This window comes from Saccostrea cucullata, unplaced genomic scaffold (genome assembly GCF_032062105.1).
Source record: "Saccostrea cucullata isolate Sc308-1 unplaced genomic scaffold, CSIRO_AGI_Scuc_v1 ctg4889, whole genome shotgun sequence".
Classification (NCBI taxonomy): Eukaryota; Metazoa; Mollusca; class Bivalvia; order Ostreida; family Ostreidae; genus Saccostrea; species Saccostrea cuccullata.
Genome location: NW_026930793.1, coordinates 1 through 23474, shown reverse-complemented (window position 1 = coordinate 23474; position 23474 = coordinate 1). Strand labels below are relative to the sequence as shown.

Genomic DNA, 23474 nt, shown 5'->3' with positions numbered 1-23474 from the left:
AGTCAATCGCCGAGAGATCTCCGTGGGAACGTAGTAGAACGCCGTGAGATCGCCGTAGAATCGCGTCCGTCGCTGTAGGGACGCCGGCCGTGACATCTTCACATTGTGAAAATTTTACAGAAATTTGTGCAATTTCCCTGCGATTCAACGACGATTTTAAAAAAATTAACAACGCCGTAATGACTCCGTGGAAACGCAGCTTGGTGGGACAGGGCCTTTCAGCTCCAGTCAATTTTAATAATATAAAATATGTTTGACCTCAACAAAGTATTTCATGCATTTACTATAAATGCTCGAAATACTTTGCTAGATCAAATTAACTGGAGCTTCATAACATGAAATTTATTCTTATAAAAAGCGATTCTATTTGAAGCAGCAACACTTTTCAAGCTGAGGAAAATATCCATAATTCATATTCCAAAAATGATTAAGATTTATGAAGTGTATGCCCTTGCCAAAACTAAAAAGGTGATTTAACCCTTTCTCTACCGGCACATTTTAGGTGATTTTGGAGACTTTTTGATATGACATTATTAAATTATTTCCAACTTTTTTATTCAAGGAGAAAGCTAGGTATATTGCATACCATTTTGTAGGGAATGTCTTAGAGATGATATTTTATGACTATTCAGATACTCAACAACTGACCTTATTGGTAAAAATGGAGGTCAAAGGTCAATTAAGTGCAAAATTTTATGGGATTTTTTGATACTTTTTAATCTTCAAGCTAAATATTTACTATGATGTATGTTGAAATAGGAAATTTTGAATATACTCACAAAAGAGCATGATACTGTACTACATGAAACATATAAACTTTTTTTTCAATTCTGCATATAACTACTTAAAAGCGGTTGCTTAGCAACCCAGAATTTTTTAATTTTCGGGCAAGAATTTTCGTTTATTACTCATCCTAGACACATTTATGCATCCCAGCACATATAAAAGTTAGATGTGAGGTCATAACATTACAAGGGATGAACAGCAGATAAATTGTCTTAAAGTTTGACCTCATTAGAACTATTTTTAGGAGGTCAAAGGTCAAATAAGTGCAAAAGTGTCATCAATTTTTTTCAACACTTTTCAATATTCTTGCCATAATTTTACACAATGGATGCTGAAATGGAAAATTCTGAATATACTCTCAAAAAGGGATCAGAACTGCAATATCCAAGCATCATATTAGTTCAAATATCTGTTTAATGACCTTTAAGTGGTTGCTAAGCAACAACTTTTTAAAGTTTTTGGCTATATACATGTTTGTTATTTCACATTCTGGACACATTCTCGACACTTTTTGCATATTTCATGATATTGTATGCAAGATGAAATAACATTTTTGTATTAAAAATTGACCTTGACTCTTGTTCTTAAGGGGGTCAAGGTCATATCAGTACAGAATTCTGCTTTAAATTGTAAGTAAATATCAATTTTGAAATGCTTCAATCATGGATAAAACATCTATTAGTTGATGTGATAAAAATGGCAAACGACAAAATTTGCAAGCAAAGAGTTCTGGTCTGCTTCTTACAAACCCCTAGCAAAACATGTATACAATCTTTTTGTTTAACAAAAAAATCCATTCTCTTGATGCCATTAAAAATAATCTTTATTTTCATGGATTTAATCTAACAAGAAAAAATAAACTAATTGATTTCATTACAAGATTTTTCTGGTATAACAGAGCTTAAGGGGTACAATAAAGACCTGACATGTTATCTTGGAGGGAAATAATAATAATACATAGCATTGGCAATATTTAATGCAAAACTGTTTAGTCAATAAGTTGAAAATGTGACGTTTATATCCAAATATACAAAACCAGAAACATTGCCAGATGAATTCCAAGTCAGACTGAAATCTTCAACAAAATGTTGAAGAGCATTTTTACTTTGTGTCCACCATTCTTTTATCAACTGTCATTTCTCTGTAAGACTGGAGGAAATTCTTTGACTTGTCCAAGACATTATTATTTGCTGTCAAGAACATATGATCAGCTTCTATCCTCTAAAAGATTTATATATTTTGAAACAGATACATGTCATTGTGTATATGAATTTACATTTATAAATAAAATTAAGAAAGATAAAATTACTACATTTATTTGATTTTCCTTTTAAAATTAATATTGTATTTATTATGTGATTCAAGTAGTTAAATGGTATTGCTAAGTCAATGTATCAGGACTGATAATTCAATAACCTTGTAGTAAACCATCATGGTAAAATTACTGAAGTAAAACAAATAGCATATATGGCAATCTGACTAAAGCCTCTGTTTACGCTATCGCAACATATGAAAAAATCTGGCAGTGGATGGAAGATCTAATTTAAATAGATTAATTAGATTGCTACGAAAGCCATGAAGGGACACATCAATTTTCAAAAAAGTAAAAAATGAGATCTTGAATTAGACAATCCAATCCCATGGATTACTAAATCGTTCCCTCGATTTATAATTCGAGATCTCGAATTAGACAATCCGATCTTAGGGATTACTTATTCGCCCCCTTGATTCATAATTTGAGATCTCGAATTACATACTGGTAATTCGTTTTCACAGATTAATAATTCAAGATCTGATTTGTTACAACGTCAGTCTTATGATTTTGGCAATCTGTGCTCTTGAATTTCATAACATATACGTACAGATACATTCAACCATTATAATCAATTTGTGCGTTCTATTTATTTTGTTTCAGCAACTGGTCATTTCCAACCTCTTTCATTACTAATACTTGATATCGCGATTAATTAACTTAGCGAAACTCTTTAGCAATGGAGGTAGGAAACGTCTGTTGGCTGGGGACAAATGTGCTATTGAATACAATGCAAGATTGATCATTGTAGAATTTATAAGGACAGATAAGTAAAAAATCCTGGTGGAATACCTTGCTTAACAATCGCTGAACTCGCGTAATTAATTTTTGAGATGAACTAATCCTAAATTGTTACATTTTTAACGATATTTTTAACGAATCGGGCTCTTCTAATTCAATTTTCACTGAAAATCGCTGCATTTTAAAGCCGATAAAATAATTTAAACTTTCCTTATTTGACAATCTACTATTTGGAATTCAACTCTTGGCAATACATGTACATTGTACTTTAGGCATAAAATTGTTCAAATCATATGATTGTCACTACTGTAAACAATGCCATGTGCCCCAGTAATCTCGTGAGATTTGAGCTTTCTCGACTCCCCTGCAAAAGAGCGGTAGTAAGTTAGATAACTGCGAGGTAATCGCGATATTACGTATTCAACATATATTTATTTTAGAAATATTATGATTACACAGGACCCATACTCACTTTTACTATTTAGGACTTTCAATTATTCTAATATACACTTAACACAAAAACCTCTAAGATTTTTTGTTGTACAAATATCAGTACTAGCATATGGATTTGAAAATGTTCATGTATTTTTCTCATTTTAGACCGTAATATGTAATAAAAGGTAGGGTGTAAAATATTACAATATTCTATTCTTTAAACATGTATTACCATATCCGATATGTACAGATAAATAATTTTAATGAAATCATGGGGAGGGTTAATATTCCGAGGAAACGAATCATTTAAACTAAGAGTAATTTGAGGGAACGGATTGATAATCTGCGAGAATGAATTGGCAATTTGTTATGAAAGATTGTCAATCCGAGAGAACGGATTGTATAAATCGAGAACTCTGTTTACTTTTATAAATTTTTAAAAATTCTATGTCCCTTCATGGCTTTCATAGATTGCATACCTGCATGGCTGCCAGGGTTGTAAAAAGAATGGAGACAATAGACTGCAATGTTACTTCAGGGCAAAATTCCTGGGGAAAGGCTGTTCATGAGCATGGGAGTGTTGATAAACCATCCAGTAAGTTTGACCACCCATGTATATGATGTACGATAATGGGAAAGTGTCTGAAAAATTGAGAAAATGGAAATTTTAACCACATACTTTATGCAGATTGGAAATACAACAGCAGTCTATAACAGCTTGTTCCATATCTCGGCATTCATTCAAATAGATATTACGTGTCTAAATAATGTGTTTGTATGAATAATCAAGCATCATAAGTATTATGTGTTCAAACGCTTATTCTTTGAACTAATTAAATCAAATGTTTATAAACTTGTATGAATGCAATATCATGAGAATGACACAAATGAAATTTGACTTTATTTTTGAAATTTTAGAAATACAGAAATTTTCAATACCAAAACAAAAATTTACCTGTTAATTGGTGTCCTTACATATTAATTGGCCTTCGTAGTTCATGGTGGGCTTAGCAAGTGGGTATTCACAGATGAAAGTATTGTTGCATATGGTGCCAGCACCCTAAAAAATTCAATGTGAAAGTGGTACATGTACACACTGGTACACACATATTGAAAACAACTATCCATTATTATGGCAACTTTGATTTTACTTCGAACTTTCGAGTGATTGTCAATAGCATCAACGTTTAAAAGCAACACAAAATTGGCTGAACAATACGAAATATGCACACTGAAATATGAAGATCTATAGTACGTGTACATTTCGTTTTCTTTTGAACGTGAACTAATTGGGTTTTAAACTTAACCCATTCAGTCAAAATACACGTATTCTCACCTGCTAATACCAAAAGCATGTCCGTATTATTTGATTCATTGATGTGATGATCTTCGTCGTGAAATAATCATGAAAATTGACGTTCTTCGGATCGCCATCGTCATGATCGTGTTGTTGTTTATACTGCTACCCCATAGCGGAAACACGTGTTATTTCAATTCGTATCAACTCATACATTGATGAGTCGTATTTATTTATAATGCGAGTTTTTGTATTGTTAAATTTCATGCCAATATAGATCTAATTAAATTGCAAATTAAGTATACGGTATATTAACAAGATACAACAATATTAAAAATCTGATTTTTTTTTTTTTAGTAAAGATCGGCGTTTAGGGAATCTACAATTTTTATCAACATTGTATATTATATCACAACATGAAATATGTACATCATTACATGTAGATGAATAAATTAACATTTCACTTCACACAAAAGGCAGAACGATAGTATATATTTGTTTTTTGAAATCTATTTTTTTGTATTATGCATTTATTTCAGTAAAAATATATTTAAATGGTCAAAAAAGTCTTATAAAATAATTTGTTGTTTCGAGTAAGACGCAACAATATCGACCCTGACGTTACATGTAAATATTGACCGATTTTTCCATAAAAACTATGCGAAGGTCACAAATTCAAATTATCGTAATTAAGAAAATACTGAGCGTAAGAAGGCCTGTAAAGGCTTGTTGGAAAGGAAATTTTCTGTACTTTTATCAGCTTTATTTTGTTTTCCCTATTTCAACACAGAAATTAACGTAAAACTGAGCTTTGTTTAAACATTACGAATAAAATCGAGAAAAAACACATACGTGCAAGAAAATTCTTGTTTTTAAAATATACTTTAAAGTAATAACAATAATTTTTACATATTTTAAAAGCAGAGAAAAAATGCTTTAAGAATATATCATACTTTCTTTGTAAAGTTAATCTGGAAAAGAATGCCAATCGTCTGGAAAATCGGCAATTGCTTTGGAAAATTACGCCATTTTCAAAAAGTCACGTTTGTCTTTACAACATAAAATCGATTAAATACCGGCAATCAAGACATAATCTTTTTAGATATTTCAAAAGTAGAGAAAATTTCCAAAAAGATGATATATAGTTTATATACCTTCATGCTACCATAAAATAGATACGGAGGTCTTATTTTCGCGAAGTCGTAATTTAACGCGCCACCGGTCAATTTGACCGGTACGGAAGTGAAGGGGTTAAGAAGGTACGGTCATGGCTTCACTGTGCCCTAAAAATTTAATGTTCTTCAAAAGTTATGAATTTTGCTATAACAATAGTTGAGATGATGAATATGCTAAATCATTAAAGAATATGACATGAAGGAGAACCATTCTGGAAATATGATGTCACTAATTTGGTACATTTCTATGGTTTAATGCAGAAAAGCCTCAGAATGACTTATTTCTGTGCTTATTTTCCTTAGAAAATTGTGTCTGCCACCGTGGTCCGCTTCAATTTTGAATATATTATGTAAACTGCATTGAAAAATCACATTTCTCAAAATCTTTGGTGACAAGAGTATGTTTTCTGAAAGAAAAATCAACTGAAAATTGATGTCTTCTGCAATTTTTTAAGAAAATACGGGAAAATGCACAACTTAATGACGTCATAACTAGCATTTAGTAGGTCATATGAGAAAAACGATTTGTGTATTCTTACTGAATGGAATTCCTATGATTCAGAAAGAGTGAATTTTAATTTCTTATTCGTTTGTCTCATCTGCTGTTTTGCATACCTTTTCTAGTTTCCGATTGAGGAGAGTTCCACACAAGGGAGATAATCCATGCGGTGAACAATGGTAATGCAGTAAGAAATGGAGTGCCTTATTTTTGGTATTCTTAATTGTCTTCCCAGTTTTGTTGGTGTTAAGTAATGAACAGATTTTACTTATTCAACAGATATATATGAATCATTTATATAGTACACAGCATTTTAGAAAAAATGCCCTCTTTCGAAGGGGAAAAAAGCATATTTTTTAGCCATACCGGTCAAGGTCAAAAGATGAGGTTGACAAAGTAGTATTTTTTTTTTATTGTTCTTATCATAGCTCTTTAAATAAAATGTGTTTAAAATCTGAGTAAAAGAAATAAGAACTTAATATACACATTCAGCTCAATACATCAATAATCCTTTAAAATGGTGGTTGCTATGGAAACTTTGATTGCTATGACCTGTCAGTATTTGTTTTAAAATTTATTTTCATGCTTTACCAAAAAGGATGTAATTTGAAGGAATTCAAATTTTTCCACTTTCCATGATTATAGGGTGAAGCTCGATGCTTATTGACATGACCTCTTAATAGCTACCCATTTTATACGATATAAACTGGGTTGGAACAGTTTACGGTTTCTTTATAAACCGTAAACTGCCCAAACCCAGTTTACACTATATAAAATGCGCCTATTTTCATTCCTTCAATATTTCAATTTATTTATCAGCACATTCCTGTAATTCTGGTTAATATCTGTCCTCATTCTTGGTGTGCCGCTCTCTCTTACTATTTTGAAATCGGTTTAACAGCCTCAGTTAGTAAAAAAAGAAAATGATTTGATCTTGTCCTAAAAAGCTGAACGGAAGCAAATAAACAAATTTCATTTTCTTCATTCAGGTGATTTTTGAGTTTAACCTACTCTGCGGAAAAGAAAAGGTTAAAGAAATGTCACAAAATGTCGCAAGGCTGTGTGAAGCAATCGAGAAAATTACAGGGAAAACCAAATATGTACGTACTTCAATTAGTGCAACTTTAAACTTTGGCTTCTCAAATAAAAAGTATGTTAACCATTACCCAAGTGACCCTTATTTTTGTGCCACATAAATCTGTTTGGTGTAAAATCCAAAATTTTAGATTTTGCAGGTCTACTGAGAATGCTGCCTGTTATTGAGTATTTGGAAAAACATACTTCTTTTGATAAAGGAAAGGGAATATATTAAACTGTATTTGGATTATTTTACAGAAAATTCTATTTTTCGTAACCATGGCAACACCGTTCATCGGAAAAAAAAAACGATATACAGAATTATGTATCTTATTGAAGTCAACTTGTTTGCCAAGCTATATTGAAATCAGACCAAGGAGGAGTTTCACTTTAAAAGTATTTCATAGATAAAATTAGAATAGAAGTTACATCGAAATCGGATAAAAACTGTACGCGTAGGCGGAATAGCAATTTGCAATGGCAACACGTCCATCGAAAACAAAAACCGATATACAGAATTATGTTGCCCCGAACGAAGTCGGGCGACATATTTCGATTGTACGCATGTTTTTGTTCTCCAGGCTGTTTCTCGGAGATAGCTAGGACAATCTTCCTGAAACTTTCCTCAAAGGAGGATCTGTGGTTGTAGTTGTGTTGTGTGGTCATTCAGTTTCAAAATGGCTACCGTTGCCATGGAAACCTGCAAAAAGCGACGAATTTTGTCCGCGATTGTTCTCTCTCATCCCTTGAACATTCTTCTTAAAGTGATTTCCTAATAATGTAAAAACAACTAAATCACTTTAGATAAAAATAATATATCCATTAAGAACAATTGATTAAATACTACAACAAAATCCAGGAGTTTTCACAACATGACCTGCACCCAGCTTGGCGGAAACGCGGGAAGAGAGAGATCGGTGGGCTCTCGAGCCCGATCCCAATTGCAATTAAAAAAACACTCCATAAATACACTACATTCATGAAATTTTATTTATGTGATGATTAGTATCTGTTATTGTGCTCATTGGATTTAAACATTGCATATTGTCAATAGTTTCCATGGAAACAGGGGAAAAATGAAAATTCTTTAACTTTGATTTTTAAATCAAAGTAATGAAAGTACTGATACGAGTTGATGGTTGTCCAAGCTTAGCTAATGGGTATTGTTTTAGTGATACAAAAAATGAAAGTCTTGTCCAGTTTGGGGCGACATACGCTATTGCATGCAATAGCAGACTTTCTAGTTAATTTTTTCATTGTAGTCAACTTGTGTGCCAAGTTATATTGAAATCGGATAAAAACTGTAGGAGGAGTTTCCTTTTGAAAGTACTTCACAGAAATTTCAATTTAATACAAAAACAGAATTATGTATTTTAGTATAGTCTACTTGTGTGCCAAGTAATATTGAAATCAGACCAAAACTGTAGGAGGTGTGGCATTTCGAACAAGATGTGTTTCTGAAACACTGATGCCCTCGTATGGCAGCGTATGGCAATGGCTGGATTCTCAAAAATGCATGTCAAACTCCAAAGGTCAAGGTCAAAAATATTTCTACCAGCTGAAAGGTCTTGTCCCAATGAATACACCTGTGAAGGATGAAAGCACTAGCTCCAACTGTTCAAGTTATGGCCAAGGTTAAAGTGTGGTATTTTTATGTAAAAGTAGGTCAGACGTCAAGGTCAAGGGGTCATATATGGTGGAACCCATGGAAAGGTATGCACCTGTGAAATATGAAAGCCATAACCTCACCCACTTTATAGTTATGGACTAGGTTAAAGTTGACAGCAGAAAGACAGGACAAAAACAATAACCCCGGGGCTTTCGATCCGGGGGCATAAAATTTGTTTACAGACAGACGGGCGGACGACAGACACATAATTATCGCATAAGCTCTTCTGGTCCCTCGGAAATATTTCCTAACATTTCCTAATATTTTCTAACCTTCCTGTGTCCTCTGTGTATCCCATAACTTAGAATAAAACATGGAGATAACAAACAGTATTCAAGATCAAAAGTCCTTAAAACAATACAAAAGGAGCAGAGCAAACACGGATCTCTAAAACATCGGAGGTGGGATCAGGTGCCATGGAGGAACAAGCATCCCCTGCCGACCGGCCACACCCTCCGTGTGCTCCTTTTCATGATCAGGAAATAACGGAACAATCAGTCGTCAATTCAGTGTATAAATAATGGACTGATAATTTGTATGAAAAAAGTCAGTCAGCATTTGACTTAATGACAAATTGCATATGCTGACCAGTTCATTGCATCATTGCAGAGAAATCCTTAAATTCAGGTTTTTAAAAATTTTATATTAACTGAAATGGTGTGCAATAGGGGATGCCTTGCGTCTCGTACACTTACAGGTCTGGAGGGCGTCTGAATGAAGATTTCCTTCATTGCTCCAGAAGGTACCACGAGAACATGTTGAGGTTCTTCGGATCTTTTGGAAATGAACGCTCATCCAGAAGAAATTCCAACCTTTACTTGTTCTTCCATTTACATGTAAGAGGGAAAACACTATAACCCGTCAAGGGCAAGGTCATTACATATAGTTGGTGTCTTGGGAAAAATGAACCTTAACTAGTCTGATACTTTCTTATAAGCGGAGATGGTAGACTGTTAGACAGGTCCAGACCACTACTTTATATGGAAGGCATTTTTCAACACGTGTCGATGTCTTCGTCACACCTGTTCTCCAATTAAGTGAATGAGTCCCAAAGCATGTGTTTACGATTCAGTGGCGACACGTGGGTTAAGTCGGTGTATAGCATAATATTTACTTCGCCACCGTAAAAACCGTAGAGCATCTCTATCACTTTATAAGTCTGAAATTGAAAGATTATATTCCAAAGATATTGCTTTATACTCACATTTAATATTTGAGTTGGTTTAGGTGATTAATGGTTGCTTCGAATACCGTGCAACCGCTTTGACGTTTGCATGTACATAAAAACTTTCTGATAGTGATAATATAGAGGGGTTGAATAACAATTTCGCACCTTGTACTGATGTCTGAAACTATGTACACTATATCACGTGATAAAAAAATCCAATGCTTTATCGACCGATAGCACCTACGTCTCTTTGAGCAATGGCTTACGCCGATGTATTATCAGTTGATACTAGGTTTCATAAAGAAAATTTTGTAAATGTGAGCATAGAAATGAAAGACTATACATCATTTTAATTTTTTTTATTTCATAAATTTAAAAAAAAGATTGAAAATACGTTTGCAAGGGACAATTCAAGTTGCCCTTCATTTTCAACAAAGCTGAGTACTTGTAGTAGCCCACAATGCATTGCGACTCATTCATCAGTAGGTAAAGTAAACATAGCTAATTTACATGCAAATTTGTGCTGATGTCAGAAAATCTTGTGGTCTCGACCTGTTAAAGAGAAATCCAAATTATTATTAACCGTATTAATTTCCAGGAAGAACTATATACTCAGCACTTGATTGATTGATTACCGAGGGATCGTTTTACGTGCCAGCACCTACTGCGATACGGTACATCGGTTTGAACGGTCTCATCCGAAGGACCGGTCTTTACGTTCCGCAGTTGGATTCGAACCCGTAACGTAAGGATCAACTCCTTAATTCTTAGAGCAGACGCTCTTACCACAGGAGGTGCTGTCACGAAAAAGATCCCACCCTGCTCAATGGGATTGCCGTTTGTAGAACGAAAATTTGCAGCTCTCCACCGGCATTAAATGGTGGCGACTCCATATGGCTGAAAAATTCTCGAGAGGAAGGTTTAACGATATACAATCAATCAATACGTAAAAATGGCGCAGTGGTTAGAGCGTCTGCTCTACACTCGCGAAGTAGAGAGTTGATCCTAACGTCGCTATTTCGAATCTAACTGCTTGACGTGGAGACTGTATAAACCGAGGTCCCGTGTTGCAGTGGGTCCTGGCACATAAAAGATCCCACCCTGCTCAAGGGCCGTGTATAGGGCAAAATTTGCAGCACTCCACCAGCAAGTGGTTGCGTCTCCATATTAGTGAAAAATTCTCGACAGGGACGTTAAACAATCAATCAAAACGTAAGACATGCCACTGGAAGAAGGTCAGTTTTATGTAATTTTTTTTGTCAAGTTGTTTTTCCTTCATCTTAAGGAAAACACACTGCTCGCAGTGTTAAATGTTCGTTTGGACAATATTTGAAGGAAAAATGAGTTTTTCATAGGAAGTACTCCATTTAAACATGCTCAGTGGATATAACATTGTGCCTGCGATCATGGTGGGTCACTACTATTCATGTTCTCTTGGCGAAAGTACCTTAATCAGTGATGGCGAAATGCTTTCTCAGAGAGCCGGTATTTGGAACTGGTAGGCTGATATCGACTATTACGGAGTGTTCTCATCATAGATACAGCAACGGAATTCTTTGGCAACAGTCCCAAAATGTGGCTTTCCCCCAGCTACCACCAACGAACAAACCCCCGTGTGGAATGATCAAGAAAATGTGTCAGAACCCAGTTTGGATGGGGTCTACTATTACCACTTGGAACAGGTGTTTTCATCTGTTCATTTCATACAAGAGATTATTCAAAAAGAAATTTTAAATAGCTGTAGGGTGTATACATCATACATCGATATCGGACACCTCTGCACTTCAATCATTGCATACACATACGTATATTATCTCCCCTTTTCAGTTTAAAATTAAATATCTTAATGGGTATGGAAATATTTTTATTTATTTTTATTTATTATGAAAAGCAACATGTGTTGTATACTGAGTATATACTCGCAAATATCTTTCTTAGATGAACTTATTGAAAATAAAATATGTTCAATTCTGTACGAGTTTTATTTGGGGGTCAGAGGTCATAGCGCGACCGAATCACAGAGCGACGTGATATTCTGTCTTCATATTTGTCACGGTGCAACTTATTTTTGGAATATATCCAAGTGAATAACGATGAAAAAGATAAAAATGATAAACAATATGGATATTTTTCAATCACGAGATGTGCAATGAATCTTCTTTCAATCTGAATAAGGTTTTGGATACTATAATAAGCTTAAAACCGCACTAAACCCTTTAACCCGAAATTCCTTTGGAGTTATGTAAACTAAAAACAGGCGATACCACCGCTTTTGACTTCAAATATATTTTAAGAACAGATGAAATACATTGTATCTAGAATATTCTCAGCAGCGATCATTGATCTTTCACTATATACAGATATTCCTGAACTGGACTGCTAAACACGAATGTAAACATTCAAATGTTGGAACGAGATAACTTCAAGACCAAACAACTTCTACGTCGTTGCGCGTCACAACATAGCAATACGGCGGTCCGTTCGTGTAATAATTTAATAAATGAAGATTTACTCAAAATTTATTCGTTTCAAATGTACATATAAGTAATAAACAACAATGAAAAGAAGATCTCTGGGAAATGAGCTTTTAGTTGGTACGTGATTAAATCTACTGAGAAGCCCCTCGGGCTTCACAGGATTTGTTCACGTGACCAACTAAAAGTTCATTTCCCAGAGAACTTTTAACATTGATATGTTTTCTTTTCTTAAATGAAGCTGGAAGTTTAACATATAGTTAAGTGAATGTATTCCACATGCACACCATTTATGATATATGCGAGACTGGGAAAAAAAGAGGAAAATGCTATTTTTACTCAAGCCCTAGAGGGGGTTGTTGTTTTTTTTTTTTTTTTTTGAGTTATCTAAAACGATGCTAGGTCATCGATTTACTCAATTAAAATACGCGAAAAGATATTATTTTTCTAGATAAAAATATTTCTAGAAACAAAAACAAAGCTTAACTTGAAAAAGTCTGTATATTCAAAGATATTAAGCGTTAAATGTCGGATTCTTTTGTATGGCGAATGAACAATGAGTGAAGCTTCGCAGCCGCAACAGTTTCTATACAGAGATTTCGCGCTTTCCTTTGCGTAGGAATCTCAAGTAATTTTTACAGACGCCGACAAAGCATCATTAGACGAGTCCACTGTTTACTCCGAAGGTGACGCAGGTTACCCATCGTTAACAAATTCCACAATGCATGGCTAGAGAATGTATGGTTGTACCACCCCATATTGAAATTGCTTCTCACGGACCTGAGAATGATGTGCATGTGCACTTTGAGTGACAGTAAAACAATAGCACAACATTAATGTTAAATTCTTCCTCGTACGTTTTTTTTTTATTTAAAAAAATTGTACTAGTTATCTTCAGCTTTGGTAACGGAACCTACAAAACTTCTTTTGAATTCGCACGGAACATGTATTAGACATGATGCCGCACAGTCAGATGAACCCGTAGTCACGTGGATTTTTTGGAGAAAAAAAAAAACGTTTATATAGTTTTTAAGTATATCAACATAAAAAAATATTTCATTAATTTAAGAAACGGCCACTATGCTCTATAAAATATTCCTGAAAGTGAGTAGCGTAAATTCATCTTAAAAAGCAGTACGATTAATTATTTTTATTGTAATTAAATTCAATATATGAATTTTGTTTCTTGTAAATGTTTTTTTTTTCAACAGAAGATTGCGTGAACTCAATAGCCCTCATCTTATACCACTATAGGATATTAATGACACTTCCTATTTGACTTTCTACAGCTTGAGTATCTCTGATGTTTTGTCAGTATATACTTGTTGTGTTTAATTTATCTTCAGTTCTCAGATATAAAGAATGATCTGCACAAAATGTTTTTTATACTTCAATTAGCCACAGGGTATGATGTTAATAAAAATAAAATATCCTTTTGATTTGGTTGTTGGGTTTTTGTAATTTTAAATAGTCGAAAATCCTCGAAAATGATATTTTCACGTTTTTTGCATATTTGGATTATCTTCCCGGTACAGTGTCTCTGGAAGTCGAGTTTCTGCTTAAAAACATCAGATGCTAAGCCTGGATTCACGCAGATCGAACAACTGGAATCACTGAATTTTTTAAATACAAAATTGATAAGACCCGAATGTAGTGTAATGTTCCATAGAGGCTTTTAAATCTGGTATACAAAGTAAGAGCAAATTGAGCCACTTTTAAAAAATTGTTAGGTTGCCCACTCCCGACGACTGACCATACGAGTATATGGCCCAGCTCCAAACTTCTTTTTGAACTCCAGGACATTTTTTTTCTTTATTCCTTTTATCCCGTCAACAAATATATTAAAAGAGTTTGAGCAAATGTTGATAAATATACCCCAGTTGACACTCGCAACAGAAGATATATGTATTATGTTGACCATACCATTTCCCAAAGGTGCACATTTTATCAACTGTTTTCGCATCAAACCAATTAAGAATATGTTAGGCTGAATTTAGAATTGATATTATCCTTTCAGTAGGATTTTTCAAAGACTTCATAAGTGGAGTTCGAACAGCAACAAGCATATCGTACCTTTACTATTTCTATTGGAAATCACCAAAAATGAAAAAGTCATTAAAAAGGTCATTTACAGCATTAAACCACAGGTGAGATTTAAGTCTTTTAAAGAGGCCATTCTCAGAACTCGAAAATGTTTTAAAACTAACAGGAAATTTGTATGGCATTTTTTGAATTTCAGGAAGATTTTACCAGTCCGTGTATGTGGCACTAGATGGTTGCCTCATGTCAATAAAACTTAACACCTTTTTCAAAGGTTACAAGTATGCTGACATCCGTCAACAAATGGAAAATGCATCCCATACCAGTACAAAGGCAGATGGCTCAGCTAAATTTATGAAAGATGGGAATTTTGTGGTCTTTCTTCAAATTCTCAAGATAACGCTTGTTTGAATATTTAAATAATTTGAACTTTGAGGCAACTTTATTCAATTCTAATCATATTAACTCTGTGCAATACACTTTACAGGAAGTAGTTTCTCACTTCATAAAGCTTTCCTTGTACCTGTAGCGAGACGGTCTTGCGCTGGCAGATGCGCTTGTAAGAGTAGAGTCAACGAAAAATGTTTTAGCAGTTAAGAGAAAAGGTAATCGTAACTTTTCTTTGTGGCACTGACAGCAATGATTCACATTGTCAATCATCTGTACATCTGTATTTCTGATTGCCCATGTTACACATTAGCTGGGGCAATGCAAGTTATTGAGAAAAAAAACTCTAATTAAATTCACGAAATATTCACAACAATGAACATGTATTTTACAGGAAGGTAACTGAGGCTGAAAACGCAGTACAAACTGTACAAAAATGTTTGCAGGTCAGCCCATTGTCTTTAAGAGGTCATGCAGCCCATCCATTTTTGTTTAAAAACTCACCAAAAGTACTTCAGAAGCCATGAACTCATGGTTCAAGGATACATGTAATGACATTGTGGATGCAACTTCTATTGCATCATTTGCTAATTGGCCAATCTTAAATTCAGAATCCATAGCAGGTGATTTATGCAAATGTTTGCATTGTCACTACTTTACCAGTTTTATGTTATACATTTTTAATTTAAGTTTTCATTCATATTCAACATTGTTTATTGTTCCTTTTATAAACTTACAGCATAAATATATCCCACGTAACAAGTTGCGTGAGATATGATGTTTTTGACCCGTTCGTTAGTCAGTGTGCCAGTTTGTCAGTCCTGTTTATTTTTTGTCAGTGTAACTCCTCTTTAACCGCTGAACAGAATTTCGTCAAACTTTGCAGATATTTAGGACACAATGTGTAGATGTGCATATTACTAGGAAATTCCGATTCCTTTGTTTTGTCCGGGAATGTCTGCACTTTTCAACTTAGATTTATGGCCATATCTTGAATACTGTATACAGGGTTATTTTCGCCCTGTTAAATTTTCGCCCTTTCACACTTGCAAACAATTTTGCCCCGTTTTAAATTCGCCCATTCATAGCTTTATTTAAAAAAAAAATATACTGTATTATTTCATTTTGCCCCGTTTTAAATTCGCCCAAATGAGGGTAGGGCGAAAGGGGCGAAAATAAAACGGAGGCGAAAATTTCTCTGTATACATATAGAGATGAACAGTTTGTCAGCACAACTGCTCATTTACCGCTGCACACAATATCGTCAAACTTTGCAGATATTTAGGACACAATGTGTAGAATGATGTGCATATTTCCAGGAAATTCCGATTCCTTTTTTAGGTCAGCTGAGTAACTCAGGTGACCTATTGCTATCTGTTTTTGTCGTCGTTCGTCGTCCATCGTGTGTTAACATTTGAACATTTTCAGCTTCTTCTCTGAAACCACTGAACCAAATTCAACCAAATTTGGTATACAGCATTTATGGGTAAAGGGAAACAAAAATTGTGAATTTTATCGTCCCCGCCCCCCTGGGGCCTGAGGGGTGGGGCCAAGATCACCAAAATTATTGCAATCATTAAAAATCTTCTTTACTCCTGGACATCAAGCAGTCAAACTGCTGGCATGAATGTAATGAGCATTAAGTCCTCTACCAAAATTGTGAAATTCATGGCCCCTGGGTCAGGGGTTTTTGTGCTAGGGCGGGGCTATATAGATTATATAGTGAAAATGCATTATTTCTTTGGAAATCTTCTTTGCTGTTCGGTATTAAGTAAACTAACTAAGTACATAGTTATGTTGAGCAAGAGTACCTCTACCAAAATTGTGAATTTCATGGCCCCAGGGTCAGGGGTTTAGTGTTAGGGCGGGGCTCTATTGATCATATAGTGAAAATGCATTTATTCTTTGAAAATCTTCTTCTCTGCTCTTGGGTATTAAGTAAACTAACTAAGTAAATAGTTATGTTGATCAATAGTGCCTCTACCAAAATTGTGAATTTTATGGCCCCAGGGTCAGGGGTTATGGTGTTAGGGCGGGGCTCTTTTGATCATATAAATGCATTTATTCTTTGAAAATCTTCTTCTCTGCTTCTGGGTATTAAATGAACTAACTAAACACATAGTTATGTTGAGCAAGAGTGCCTCTTCCAAAATTGTGAATTTTGTGGCCCCAGGGTCATGGGTTCTGTTGTTACATGTAGGGCGGGGCTCTATTGATCAGATAGTGAAAATGCATTAATTCTTTGAAAATCGTTTTCTCTGCTTCTGGGTATTAAATAAACTAATTAAGTTCATAGTTATGTTTAGAAAGAGTGCCTCTTCCAAAGTGGATTTTATGGCCCTAGGATCAGGGGTTCTGGTATTAAGGTGGGGCTCTAATGATTATATAGTGAAAATGCATTAATTGCTTGAAAATCTTTTCCTTTGCTCCTGGGTTTATGCCAATGATCCAAGTATATATATTTATGATGAAGAATGGTGCATCTAGTAAAATGGTTATTTGTTATGCCCCCTGGTCGGGGAGGGGGGGGAGTTGTAGTCTGAAAATAAATTAATGCTTTGAAATCTGCTCTTTAGTATTAATCAACCATTTTATGATAAATTTGCAAAATTTTGAAATATGTGGCCCCAGGGTCAGTGGTTCCTTTGGGATGAGGTGCACAACTGGTTATAAAGTGGAAGTGCATTTTCTCTTTGTTACTCTGATCTACATCTGGGTATTAGGTAAATTGAGTAAGCATGCTAAGTTTATAATTATGATAAGCAATATGGTGCCTCTTTCAAAATTGTGAATTGTGAATTTCATGGCCTCTGGTTTAAAACACGAACCAATTTTAATTGTTTGAAAGTTGTTGCACGATACTCAGGTGACCTATAAGGCCCGTGGGCCTATTGTTTCTGGAAATTTTAGCACTTCGTCTTTTGGGGGATCATGGGGTATGTGAGCTTGTTCACTTTTCCTTTCATTTGAATTGGAATGGTTTTACTGAAAACTCAAACATAGACCTGGTAATGCATCAAGTGATAAATTTCAATTATTTTCAAGCATATTTATAGAATTATTTATCTGAGGTTAAGTGAAATGATTCTTTTAAATAAGTTTAATTTCTTCTGAAAGATTCTTCAGATCTCCTTATCTTCTTTCGAAAATTGGGAAATACTGTTTTGATGGATAAAATTTGAAAATTGTACATATGTACCCTAGATTTTGGTGACAAGGAAGTTGAATTGCTCAGCAGCAGATTTGATCAGGTGTTGAAATATTCTGGTGTGGAGGTTGACCTATGTAACAGTGAGTGGACCCTACTGAAAACTAAATTATATAAAAGGTATTTTTAATTTTAAATTTATTGCAGTATTTGCACATTTAATTTAAGTGAAATTGGGCTATTTGGTGTGTTTTGATACATGAAGTTTGATGCAAGATATTTTCTACAAAACATTTTTTTTTATTTCTCAAAGACTGTAATACATTTATACACCCACCAATCATTATTGTATTAATTTTGTATACAGGTACAGCACTGAATATACACAGCATCAGTTGTCTTGGGCCTCAGTTAACCATGGATGCAGTGATTTTCACAACATACTAGCATTGATTGACCTGGTCCTCTCACTATCAGCTACTCCAGTGAGGAATGAATGCCTTTTCTACACTATGAAATTGGGGAAGAGGAGAGGTGGGCTGGCCAATTCTACCCAAGATGACTTGCTACTCATAGCAGTTCAATCACCCCAATCAGTGATTTTGATCCAGATGATGCCATCTTTCATTGGATATTATTTACCTGTTTAATTCAAATTTTTAAAGGAAATACTAGACAGAGAACTTAATGACATAAATTGGCTACTGTTCTTAAAAGTGTAAATTTAATTTGAAATATTCCAATCCAAGTTATTGAATTGTTACATTACAATGTTTTCAGAGCACACTAGGTTCTAGACGCCTTAATTATATTAGACAGAAAGATACCATAGGGAGGGAAAGATCTGAACCAGCTAGAAGTATGCCAGTGATCAATGTGGATGAAATACCTACAACTGAAAATGTGGTTTAGGTTCCAGTCAACTATGAATCATCAAATGAGATCACCGATGAAATTGTATTTTACCATGTCCCATTTTGGGATGGTGATGAAGACACTGATGGAGAAATTGAGGATTCAGACGAATCAGATAATGAACAAGCACTTTATTAAAACACTTGTTAAATAGGCAAGTACAGAGGGATGGAAATCGAATTAGAATATGAGCTATAGTACATGTATAATGAATAAATTAATTGAAATGAAACAGTGTGTGAAATGAATATCATTAAACAGTGTCGAAAACCCATTGGTTTATGTATGTCTATTAAAATTTTCTTCGGGCTAGTCAAATTCTTGGCTTTAGTGACCTCAAAAGTTTTCGTGGAGACTGTGGGCCCCCACCTTTGTATAGCAGAAGTATAGATTTCTGGTCTTCCTCAAGTTCCAAGATTGCTTCAGTTATGTGTCGAACTGGGGATGATGGTTCCAATACCAAGTCTTTCACTCCTACATGAACTTGGCCACTGCAGAAATCTCCTGGCCTACTATCTATGACTTTTACCCGGGTCTACTGTTGCTACTTGATGGTTTGGTCCCCTAATTTTACAATGCTGTTTCTCATCCATTCACACAATTGTAAACTCTAAATTTCACGGTCAATTTTTTTTCAAATACCGAAAAGCAGCTGGTGCATAATGAATGTCCATGTACTCTTTCTACTGACGGCTTTGAACTTGGAATCTCACATGTAGTTTTCCTGTGTACTGTTATGAAATATGTGGAGATAACGAAGTTTTCATGCTCAAAAACCCAATAAACATTACAATATAGGAGCGGAGCAAAATCGCACCTCCAAAACACCAGACATGGGATCAGGTGTCACGATGGAGTTAGCATCCCTTACCGACCGGTCACAACCGCCGTGTGCCCCTTGTCGTGTTTACGATAATGGGGGAAAAGGTGTGGACAACTCAGTATGTTAATAATGGCCGGACAAGCAGTATTTCAAAAAAAATCAGTGAGCAGTAAACATAATGATAAATTTATTTGCTGACAAGGTCATTGTATCGGCCATAGAACTAACAAAATGACTTTAAACGAGACTATTGGTATTCTTATTTTCATCAACTTATTATACCCCACGCAACTATTTGCGGGAGGTATAATGTTTTTGACCGGTCCGTCAGTCAGTCAGTCAGTCAGTCCTCTTTTTTTGTCAGCGCAACTCCTCATAAACCGCAGCACAGAATTTCGTCAAACTTTGCAGGTATTTAGTACACAATGTGTAGATGTGCATATTACCAGGAAATTCCGATTCCATTATTTTTTCCGGGAATTTCCGCACTTTTTAACTTAGGCATTTGGCCATACCTTGAATATAGAGATGAACAGTTTGTCAGCGCAACTCCTCATAAACCGCTGCACAGAATTTCGTCAAACTTTGCAGTTATTTAGAACACAATGTGTAGATGTGCATATTACCAGGAAATTTTGATTCCATTATTTTTTCCGGGAATTTCCTCACTTTTAACTTAGGCATTTGGCCATACCTTGAATATAGAGATGAACAGTTTGTCAGCACAACTCCTCATAAACCGCAGCACAGAATTTCGTCAAACTTTGCAGGTATTTAGGACACAATGTGTAGATGTGCATATTACCAGGAAATTCCGATTCCATTATTTTTTCCGGGAATTTCCGCACTTTTTAACTTAGGCATTTGGCCATACCTTGAATATAGAGATGAACAGTTTGTCAGCGCAACTCCTCATAAACCGCTGCACAGAATTTCGTCAAACTTTGCAGTTATTTAGAACACAATGTGTAGATGTGCATATTACCAGGAAATTTTGATTCCATTATTTTTTCCGGGAATTTCCTCACTTTTAACTTAGGCATTTGGCCATACCTTGAATATAGAGATGAACAGTTTGTCAGCACAACTCCTCATAAACCGCTGCACAGAATTTCGTCAAACTTTGCAGGTATTTGGGACACAATGTGTAGATGTGCATATTACCAGGAAATTTTGATTCCATTATTTTTTCCGGGAATTTCCGCACTTTTTAACTTAGGCATTTGGCCATACCTTTTACATAGAGATGAACAGTTTGTCAGCACAACTCCTCATAAACCGCTGCACAGAATTTCGTTAAACTTTGCAGATATTTAGGACACAATGTGTAGATGTGCATATTACCAGGAAATTCCGATTCCTTTATTTTTGCGGGACTTTCCGCACTAAAAACTTAGGTTTTTGGCCATACCTTTTATATAGAGATGAACAGTTTGTCAGCGCAACACCTCATAAACCACTGCACAGAACTTCGTTAAACTTTGCAGACATTTAGGACACAATATGTAAATGTGCATATTACCAGGAAATTCCGATTCCTTTATTTTTCCGGGAATTTCCACACTTTCCAATTTAGACTTTTTGGCCATATTTTGAATATAGAGATGAACAGTTTGTCAGCACCACTCCTCTTAAACTGTTGTACATAGTTTCGTCAACCTATGCAGATATTTAGGACATATTCCATTATTTTATCCCAAAGAGTTTTGCCTATTATTCAAGAAAATTTCTCAACCCCCCCCCCCCCCCCCCCCCCAACCACTTCAAATTAATGTGTGGATTTGTATATTGCCAAGAAATTTTGATTCCATTATTTATCTAGAAACTTCATTCCACATGTAAATGTCCTCATATGCAAGACATTTTGATGTGAAGATTTTTTGCAGTTATTGCCCTTTTTGATCTATACTATGTATTTAAAGTGCACTGTACCTTTCATTATGTGTTTCACCGTCAAGTTATGGGGGAGCGTGGGGTATGTGAGCTAGCTCACTTTTTCTTTCATTTGTCAATAATTTACCTCGTTTTAGAAGTTGTTCATACGTAGAGCATGCTCTTGCGTATGGAATCAACAGAGATGTATAAACTCAGCAAGCAGGTGATGAAGGTATATTGTTGCACAATTAAGAAAACTTGAATGTTGGCCAACGGATGAATGTTTGCGTGAAAGCTAGTCCATCAGTGTTTGTTGTGCGATGTTTGGCTGTTGGTCCATTGTAGTATATGTTGGCATGAAACATGACCGTAATATGTTGGAATTTTGATGTTGGCCCAACGTAGGCCCAACCGAGTACATGTTGGCATAAATTAAAGCCACTGTGTGTTGGGATGTTATGTTGGCCAAACATTGGACCTATCGCCATAATGTAACGTTGTCCGAGACATGATACATGGCAAATGTGTGTTGGGCATGCAACTGTTGGTTTAATATTAGCCTTATGTAGTAATTTTTTCAGTGATTTTTCTACATTTTTCAAATGGGGCCTGAACCTTTACATTTGGGAAAAATCATCGACATTTTCACCTTTTTGGGAAAAATCAATAATACAAGATAAACAAGAAATTTTTAACCTTTTAATGAATTTGCTATAAAAATACCAAATTTTCATCAAACACTTCTACATTTGTAATTTTCTTTTTCTTAATCCTTTGAAGTTGTCAACAAGTTTCTCTAAATTTTCATCGCATAACTCTTTGTTCTGGTGACAAATCCTCATTAAAGCATCTGTGTTTCGTTCAGTGAGCCTATTTCTTTTTTTGGTGACAATATTTGACATAAGCGAAAATCCCCTCTCTACGACAGCTGTTGATGATGGAATAATCAAAGCCAGGTAATAAAGATGAAGCACCAGAGGAAAGCACTCTCTCAAGACAATATCCTGACAGAACTCCTTGTATATGCTTTGAATGGTTGTGCATCCTCTTCTCCAAAAAAAAAATTATATTGCTGATATTTCTCATTCAGACCAATCACAAAAATTAAAATATACATTTGGCAAATGAATAATAAATGATAATTCATAATTACAATTAAAAAAAAATACATGTCATCATGTAAAATTAAAAAATACTCACATCTTTGCTTTTTTAAATGAAATAAATTTACATTTGACAATTGATTTGATAATCCATCTGACAGCAAACATTATTGTAATATGTGAGACCTTCATCAGCTGTTCATGTGCTTACTCTTGTATGGCTTACAATTAATTTATTCTGAATGGAGATACACTATAATCATAGTACATGACTTTAAAGTTATTAATTAAGCTTAAGCAGCATTTATTATGTCTTATTTTTATTCAGATTTTGTTTACAAAACTTGCTGTATTACCGATCGTGTTTTGACAACATCCCCCTTTTAGACCACTTGTTTACAAATTTTATTCTCTAAGTTTCTGCGCAAATACGGTAAAATAATACATTTAAACATATTACAGTTGTTTATAATTACCGGTTATTGATCTCTGTTCAGTACCAGCGTATTCTTTTACTTACATCTATGTGAAATCGTCATTTTACCGCTCG

At 34.8% G+C, this 23474-nt stretch overlaps 1 long non-coding RNA gene across 1 annotated transcript; it reads right to left on the bottom strand.

Annotated features, from left to right (window-relative positions):
- Window positions 1-1807: 1807 nt before the first annotated feature.
- LOC134230113 (uncharacterized) lies at window positions 1808-4711 on the bottom strand. Its single transcript, XR_009984278.1, has 4 exons — window positions 4611-4711; window positions 4230-4334; window positions 3754-3916; window positions 1808-2005 (listed from the first exon to the last, which is right to left on the bottom strand). It is a non-coding gene; the product is annotated as an uncharacterized LOC134230113 (long non-coding RNA).
- Window positions 4712-23474: the final 18763 nt, after the last annotated feature.